Source organism: Ovis canadensis, chromosome 2 (genome assembly GCF_042477335.2).
Source record: "Ovis canadensis isolate MfBH-ARS-UI-01 breed Bighorn chromosome 2, ARS-UI_OviCan_v2, whole genome shotgun sequence".
Lineage (NCBI taxonomy): Eukaryota > Metazoa > Chordata > Mammalia > Artiodactyla > Bovidae > Ovis > Ovis canadensis.
Genome location: NC_091246.1, coordinates 119,117,842 through 119,125,266, shown reverse-complemented (window position 1 = coordinate 119,125,266; position 7,425 = coordinate 119,117,842).

Below are 7,425 nucleotides of genomic sequence, written 5' to 3'. Positions count from 1 at the left end.
AGGTCAGTGGGTTCAGGTGATAAGAACCTGATCCCTCCACTCTAAACTCTCCCTTCATCCTTTCAACTAATAGTTTCATTCATTGCCTGAATAAATTAATATGATGAAATGGTGATTTCTATAAGTCAGTCAGCTTTTCTGCTGCTGCTAAATCGCTTCAGTCGTGTCCGACGCTGTGCGACCCCATAGATGGCAGCCCACCAGGCTCCCCCGCCTCTGGGATTCTCCAGGCAAGAACACTGGAGTGGGCTGCCATTTCCTTCTCCAATGCACAAAAGTAAAAAGTGAAAGTGAAGTCACTCAGTCGTGTCTGACTCTTAGCGACCCCATCGACTGTAGCCTACCAGGCTCCTCCGTCCATGGAATTTTCCAGGCAAGAGTGCTAGAGTGGGGTGCCATTGCCTTCTCCAAGTCAGCTTTTCTACATTTACTAATTGGAATCTTAAGTGTGCGGCTTGGTCTATCTATCTATCTAACTGCTGCCCAGATCAAGATAAACAAAATTCCTAAGACCCCAGAAGATTCCTTTTCATTTTATCATTTAGTTTGCTTTCTTGAACGTCATATGGTGGTGGTGTAGTCACTATTTCATCTCCAACTCTTGTGACCTCATGGACTGTAGCCCACCAAGACTGTCCCTAAGATTTTCCAGGTAAGAATACTGAAGTGGGGTGCCATTTCCTTCTCCAGGAGATATTCCTGACCTAGGGACCAAACCCTGGTCTCCTGAAATTCAAGCATATTCTTTACCAACTGAGCTACTAGGGAAGCCCTTGAACTTCATATAAGTGAAACCATATAGTGAATTTTCCCTTGTACCTCATTTCTTCATTCAACCTAATATCTGTGAGATTAGTCCATGTTATTGAATGTTCTACCGCCTCATTCTGTGTGTGGGTGTAGTACTCCATTAAGTGAGTATCACAGGATTTATCCATTCTCTGGTTGATGGGCATTTAGATTGTATGAACTTGGGGAATATTAAGAAGAAAAATGGCTATGGGGTTTCCTGGTGGTCCAGTTGTTAAGAATCTGCCTGCCAGTGCAGGGGACTCAGATTCAATCCCTGGTCCAGGAAGATTCCGCATGGCGGGGGGCAGCCAAGCCTGAGTGCCACAACTACTGAAGCCTGCATGCTCTAGAACCTGCGCTCCTCAACAAGAGAAGCCACCATAGTGACTAGCCCTTGTTAGAGAAAGCCCGTGTGCAGCAACAAAGACCCAGTGCAGCCGAAAACAAAATAAATACTTGTTTGAATGGTTATGAACATCGCTATACAAATCTCCTTGTGGATATATGCACTCATTTCTCTTGTGTAAATACCTAGGGGTGGAATTTCTGAGGGTAGGAATATGTTCACAAAACAACTTTGTAATGTGATTTTACTACTCTCTACTCCCACAAACATTGTTTGACAGTTCTGATACCACCACACATTTACCAGTACTCAGTATAACACAACATTTAACTTGCAACAGAGATAAAACAATGGAACTATCCAAAGTAGTATGCACATTCCCAAGTAATATTCAGTAAAGTACCAGTTTTGTTCATCTAATTCTGGTACTAAAAACCATGATACAGCCAACTTGGAGAAGGAAGTTTGCAGAACCATACCAGTGAGGCACGTGTCTCATACACTCCAGTCACAGAAGAAAGAGAAGGGATGGAGGAGGCTTCTTCTGGGCATGCTGATCTCTCCTGACCTTGCTTGCTTGGCCAGAGAAAGAGGAGAGCAGAAAGCAGTGTCTTCTGCCCCATCCTCCATGAAGAGGCTAGCCCCTTGGCTTCTCTTTCAGGAATTATGAAATCCATAGGTCCTTGGCATATTTATTCACTGAACATGGTTTAAAGCAACGTCTTCCTAGCTCTGTTGGATGAGTCCCATGAAAAGAGCTGAGGCTGACAAGGGGTTCTTGAAGGAAGAAGCCCTCTGGTCAGAGTCTTTGGACCTCTAGTTCTTATGACTGAGGTGAGGCTGTCGAGGAAAAGCCTTCTTGTCTGGAACAGGGAGTCCACAGTAGTGATGCCAGCAGGCCCCGGGGTCTGTGGTGGAGCCAAAAGGCCTTGAGAAGTCAGTGTTTAGCCCCATCTGAGAGAGTGCTCATGTTACTGAATGCACTGAGTCCTGCTGCTTGCAGTTTACAAAATCAATCACATACAAACAGCAGAAAAGAAAAGTGACCTTAATCAGGATGCCAGAAATTCAAGGAGTTGGTAGGCTCAGTGTCCCAAAAAGCCACCTCTGAAGACTCTCCTTGGCCCTGAAACTTTTAAAGGGAAATGTAAAAGTAAACGCACTTAATCATTGAGATAGGGAGTCGTCACCATCCTCTACTGTGTACAAGCTTGTGTACAGGCTTGTTGGCCTCTTGTGATCTTCATCTAGAAGTATCTTGTTCAAACAGTTTTGGTCACACAGTGAAAAGTGAATCTGAGCTTTTGTTCACAGAGAAAAGAATGAACTGCACAAACACTCAAACACTCACAGTAGCAAGCAAACAGGATTTATTTCAGAGAGAAAGAAAATACAAAGCTGTCAGCATAGACACTGAGAGGGGGGGGAGTGCCCTGAAAAGGTGGGACCTACAGCAGTTTATATCCTTACTAGCATTGATTTGTACACTTTCGATTGGTTCTTACTTTTAACATGTGTCATTTCTAACCAATCAGTTTAAAGGTCACAGTGTTTAACTTGACATCTTTATGTCTTCTTTTGATCCTCAGATTGTTAGTTTTCATGGACATTAAGTCACCATCCCACGACTTTTTTCATGACCCATGTCCATTTTACAATGGATCAGATGTATAGTCTAAAGATTAATGATCACCAGCTGTTTTTCCCTCAGGCATATGGAACAGAAGTTAATTACTACCCTTTCCTGGATCTGAGTGTTGATAATTTAATCAGTCCAAGGACTCTGAGAGCCAGGAATTCAGAACAAAGGGTATAGTTTTAGGTTAATGAAGTGGGATTTTTCCTGAAAAGGCTGAGGTCTCAGAGTTCCTACACTAACTACCTAACAATTTATGCCTCAATAGTTTGTTCAGGAGATTGCTGAAGAGGAGGCTAGGGAAGAAATCTGGTTGTCTGTTAATTATTTATTCTTCATTTTTATTTCTTTGACCTACAGAACTGAGAATTTAGGCAAAGTTTTGTGTCATTAAAAGATTTGAGTGGTGTGCTTGGGTGGGAGAAGAGTAGATGATGGTGAAACTACTAGGTGAAGTATTAGGGGCCCCCAACAGCCTTGACATACTCCTGGCTGTATATTGTCACCCTGCTTATTTAACTTCTATGCAGAGTACATCATGAGAAATGCTGGACTGGAAGAAACACAAGCTGGAATCAAGATTGCCAGGAGAACTATCAATAACCTCAGATATGCAGATGACACCACCCTTATGGCAGAAAGTGAAGAGGAACTAAAAAGCCTCTTGATGAAAGTGAAAGAGGAGAGTGAAAAAGTTGGCCTAAAGCTCAACATTCAGAAAACGAAGATCATGGCATCCAGTCCCATCACTTCATAGGAAATAGATGGAGAAACAGTGCCAAACTTTATTTTCTGGGGCTCCAAAATCACTGCAGATGGTGACTGCAGCCATGAAATTAAAAGACGCTTACTCCTTGGAGGAAAAGTTATGACCAACCTAGATAGCATATTGAAAAGCAGAGACATTACTTTGCCGACTAAGGTCCGTTTAGTCAAGGCTATGGTTTTTCCTGTGGTCATGTATGGATGTGAGAGTTGGACTGTGAAGAAGGCTGAGCACCAAATAATTGAGGTTTTTGAACTGTGGTGTTGGAGAAGACTCTTGAGAGTCCCTTGGACTGCAAGGAGATCCAAACAGTCCATTGTGAAGGAGATCAGCCCTGGGATTTCTTTGGAAGGAATGATGCTAAAGCTGAAACTCCAGTACTCTGGCCACCTCATGCAAAGAGTTGACTCATTGGAAAAGACTCTGATGCTGGGAGGGATTGGGGGCAGGAGGAGAAGGGGACGACAGAGGATGAGATGGCTGGATGGCATCACGGACTCAATGGACATGAGTCTGAGTGAACTCTGGGAGATGGTGATGGACAGGGAGGCCTGGCGTGCTGTGATTCATGGGGTCGCAAAGAATCAAACATGACTGAACAACTGAACTGACTGAACTGAACTGAAAGAGCTCCAGTTCTTTAAGTCTCAGTGCAGAAAGATTTCATCAAGAGGCAAAATAATAGATAAAAAGTGATTTGTTAGAATAGGACACTTGTGAGGCTTACAAGCAGGCAAGTGAGAGGGTGCAGTATGCTGAAAACTTAGCAGGCTACAGTTTTCTAATCAAAGGAAAACTGAGAAGGGGGGAAAAGACCATCTTCTTCCTCATTTTGAGAAGAGATCACATTTCCATTGTCAGCTCCTCCTCCAGGTTGGATGTGCTTTGCATGCTAAGTTGCTTCAGTCATGTCTGATTCTTTGTGACCCTATGGACTATAGCTTGCTAGGCTCCTCTGTCCATGGGATTCTCCAGGCAAGATACTGGAGTGGGTTGCCATGCCCTTCTCCAGGGGATCTTCCCAACCCAGGGATCAAACCTGCGTCTCCTCCATCTTCTGGATTGGCAGGTGGGTTCTTTACCACCAGCACCATCTTGGAAGCCCTCCAGGATGGGCAGGAGAGTTTTTTTGTTCCTACATGATCAAGCCAGAACTGTCATGGCACTGTGAAAAAATTATTTCAGGTTTCAGTACAAGGAGGGTCTTTCACTTTGAAGTTTCAACTTTCAGTAAATCATTGTTTTTTAAGTGTGCAGAAAGCGTGTCCTAGGAATCATTAACTTACTGAGTCACTGGGTAGAATGTGCCACCATTGTTTTATTGTTTTGAGGCAAATCTTATGCTTCTGTTGCATGGTTTTGTTGCTAAGCAAGCCTGTTGGTTCTGTGGTTAAGCAAACCTGCTTTCTTGAATGCTCATTAACTAACTGTGGTCTCCCCTGAAGTTCCCTCTTTATCTAACATCCCCAGTGGGATTTCTGAGCTATTTAGTTGTCATAATTATCCTTACCAATGGTAGTGCCTAGTTTAAAAGTTAGCTATGATATAACTTTAACAAGAAAAGTGGCTTCCTGTGAAGGCAGTTTTCTGTAAAGAACTGCTTACACTCATGCAAGTTTTGGGGGTATGTAAGTCTGGGCTGAGTCAGCCAGCTCAGAACAAACACAGGGAAGCCTGGCTGCTCTGACCTTGAAGGAGGCAAAGCCCTCTCAGTACAGGCCTACGCTGAGTCTTGGGTACCTACTGTATAATTTCTAACCACACCCAGAAATGCTGACCCATACACCAACTAGTAAATAATAAATTCTTGAAGCTGAGAAGGGCTTTCAGACCCTGGAGGCACCATAGCGGCCAGCAGCAACCTGTTTTGAGGCCCTAGCCAGTGGATTAGGTTTCATTAAGTGCAGTGGTATTTTTTGGAGAAAGCTTTAAAGTTCTTACAAATTGGCAGCCAAGAGCACTGTCAGTGACTGAGCAACAAGGGCATTGCGATCTACCTCTGTGGAGATTGAACCCTGTGCTGCAGTAGCTACTGACCTTTGACATCCTCTGAGAGAGTTCAGAATGGAGTGAGGCACTCTGCGCTTAAGGAAGTGTAGTGGAACAGGCCTTTAGATAGTTAAATATTTTCAGGAACTGATTTCATGATTTCAATCCTTGGATCTCTTCATATCTAGAAAAGCACTAAATCCCTTTATGATTACATCAGCTCCTCATGACTAGCAGAAAATCTTTTTTAAATGAGTGCTTAATTGTACTGAACTCCCCTTTCACCAAAATCTTATATATTGACCTTCCCCCACTGCCTCTTTGGAGGAGTCTCTCAGGACTAACTGAGGTGATGTTTCCCAGGCTGCAGTCCTCATTTTGCCCAAACAAAACTTAATTTGCAACTCTCAAATTGTGCATATTTTTCAGTCAACATAGGTGTCGACTGAAAACTACGCATAACTTAGAATTTAAGAATTATGTTTTATTTGGCAGACATTCTGAAGACTTTAAACCTAGGAGGTAACCTCTCAGATACTCTGAGAGACTGCTCTGAAGAGGTAAGAAAGAAGGCAGAATATATAGGTGTTTTTGCAACAATAACCAAGTAGACAGACCATCAAAAGATTACAGGTGATTAAAAAGAACCAGGTAAAGAATTTAATATTTTTCTCTGTATGAGAAGATGTAAGAATCTGGACGCACTGAAAGCATTTCTTTGATATGCGCTTTAGCTATCTAGGGCCAGTAATCTCTTCTTTTCCATCCTGAGTTCTCTCAAGGTGCACCACTGGGGGTGGTGTAGCAGCTGAGGGCTCGGCAGTGGGTAGTCCATTCTTCTCCATCCTGAGTTCCCTTAAGATTCACTATCGGAGTTAGCTGTAGTGGCTTGATGGCTGCAACATTGTTTATTTACTGATATGGCAGGCAATGTCTTATCTTTCACATAGGATAAAGAAGGATAATTATACCTTAAGGTGATATGGGTAATTCAAAATGAAGTTTTGAATGAAGTTCTTAAAAACTTTAAGAAAAAAAGAAACAACTTCCCACGTCCAAAACTCTTCCAGCTTTTCTACAGAGATAACTACTGAGGTAAGGAGAAGAAAAAATTATTTGTGGGAAGTGAAATTTAAATATCTTTGATTCTGCATAGCTATCAATTCTTTCTGTTTTTATACTTTGTTTATTGTGAACTATGGGCTTCCCAGGTGGCACTAGTGGTAAAGAACCTGCCTGCCAATGCAGGAGACATAAGAGACCCCTTGGGTCAGCAAGATCCTCTGGAGGAGGAAATCCACTCCAGTATTCTTGCCTGGAGAATCCCATAGACAGTCCATAACGTCGCAAAGAGTAGGAAACTATTGAAGTGACTTAGCACAGCAAATTGTGAACTATAAAACACATAGAAAAGTAATCAAAAACAGTGAAATAAAGTATTATACAGTTAATTCCCAGCTAATTTTTTGCTAACCACCTCCTAGGCCAAAATCTAGATTGTTGGCCGCACCCAAGAAGTGTAACCAGGAAGGGTTAATTTGACTCTATGTTGAATCTGTTCCTCAAAGTTTATTGCTTGTTTTGCCACTTTTTTTTTTTTCATATAAGCATACATTTATGGCCTGCCTCACGGAACCCTGCCCTGCTCTGACTGACTGTTAAACTAAAGTGCCTTTGTTCATAAGCTGTTCACCTGTAGATTGCAGGAAGAAAAATTAACACATCCCCTGCCTGAGGCTTGCCAATCTAGGACATATTTGCAAGAATTAAATGGTATTTTTACTTTGTTTCCTCACCTCACTGGATCTCTGATCTATAAAAGAACCTGGCATCCAGACTCTGACAAGATGGTTATTTTGAAATGACAGAATGAGTTTGGAAGTTTGCCTTCCTCTG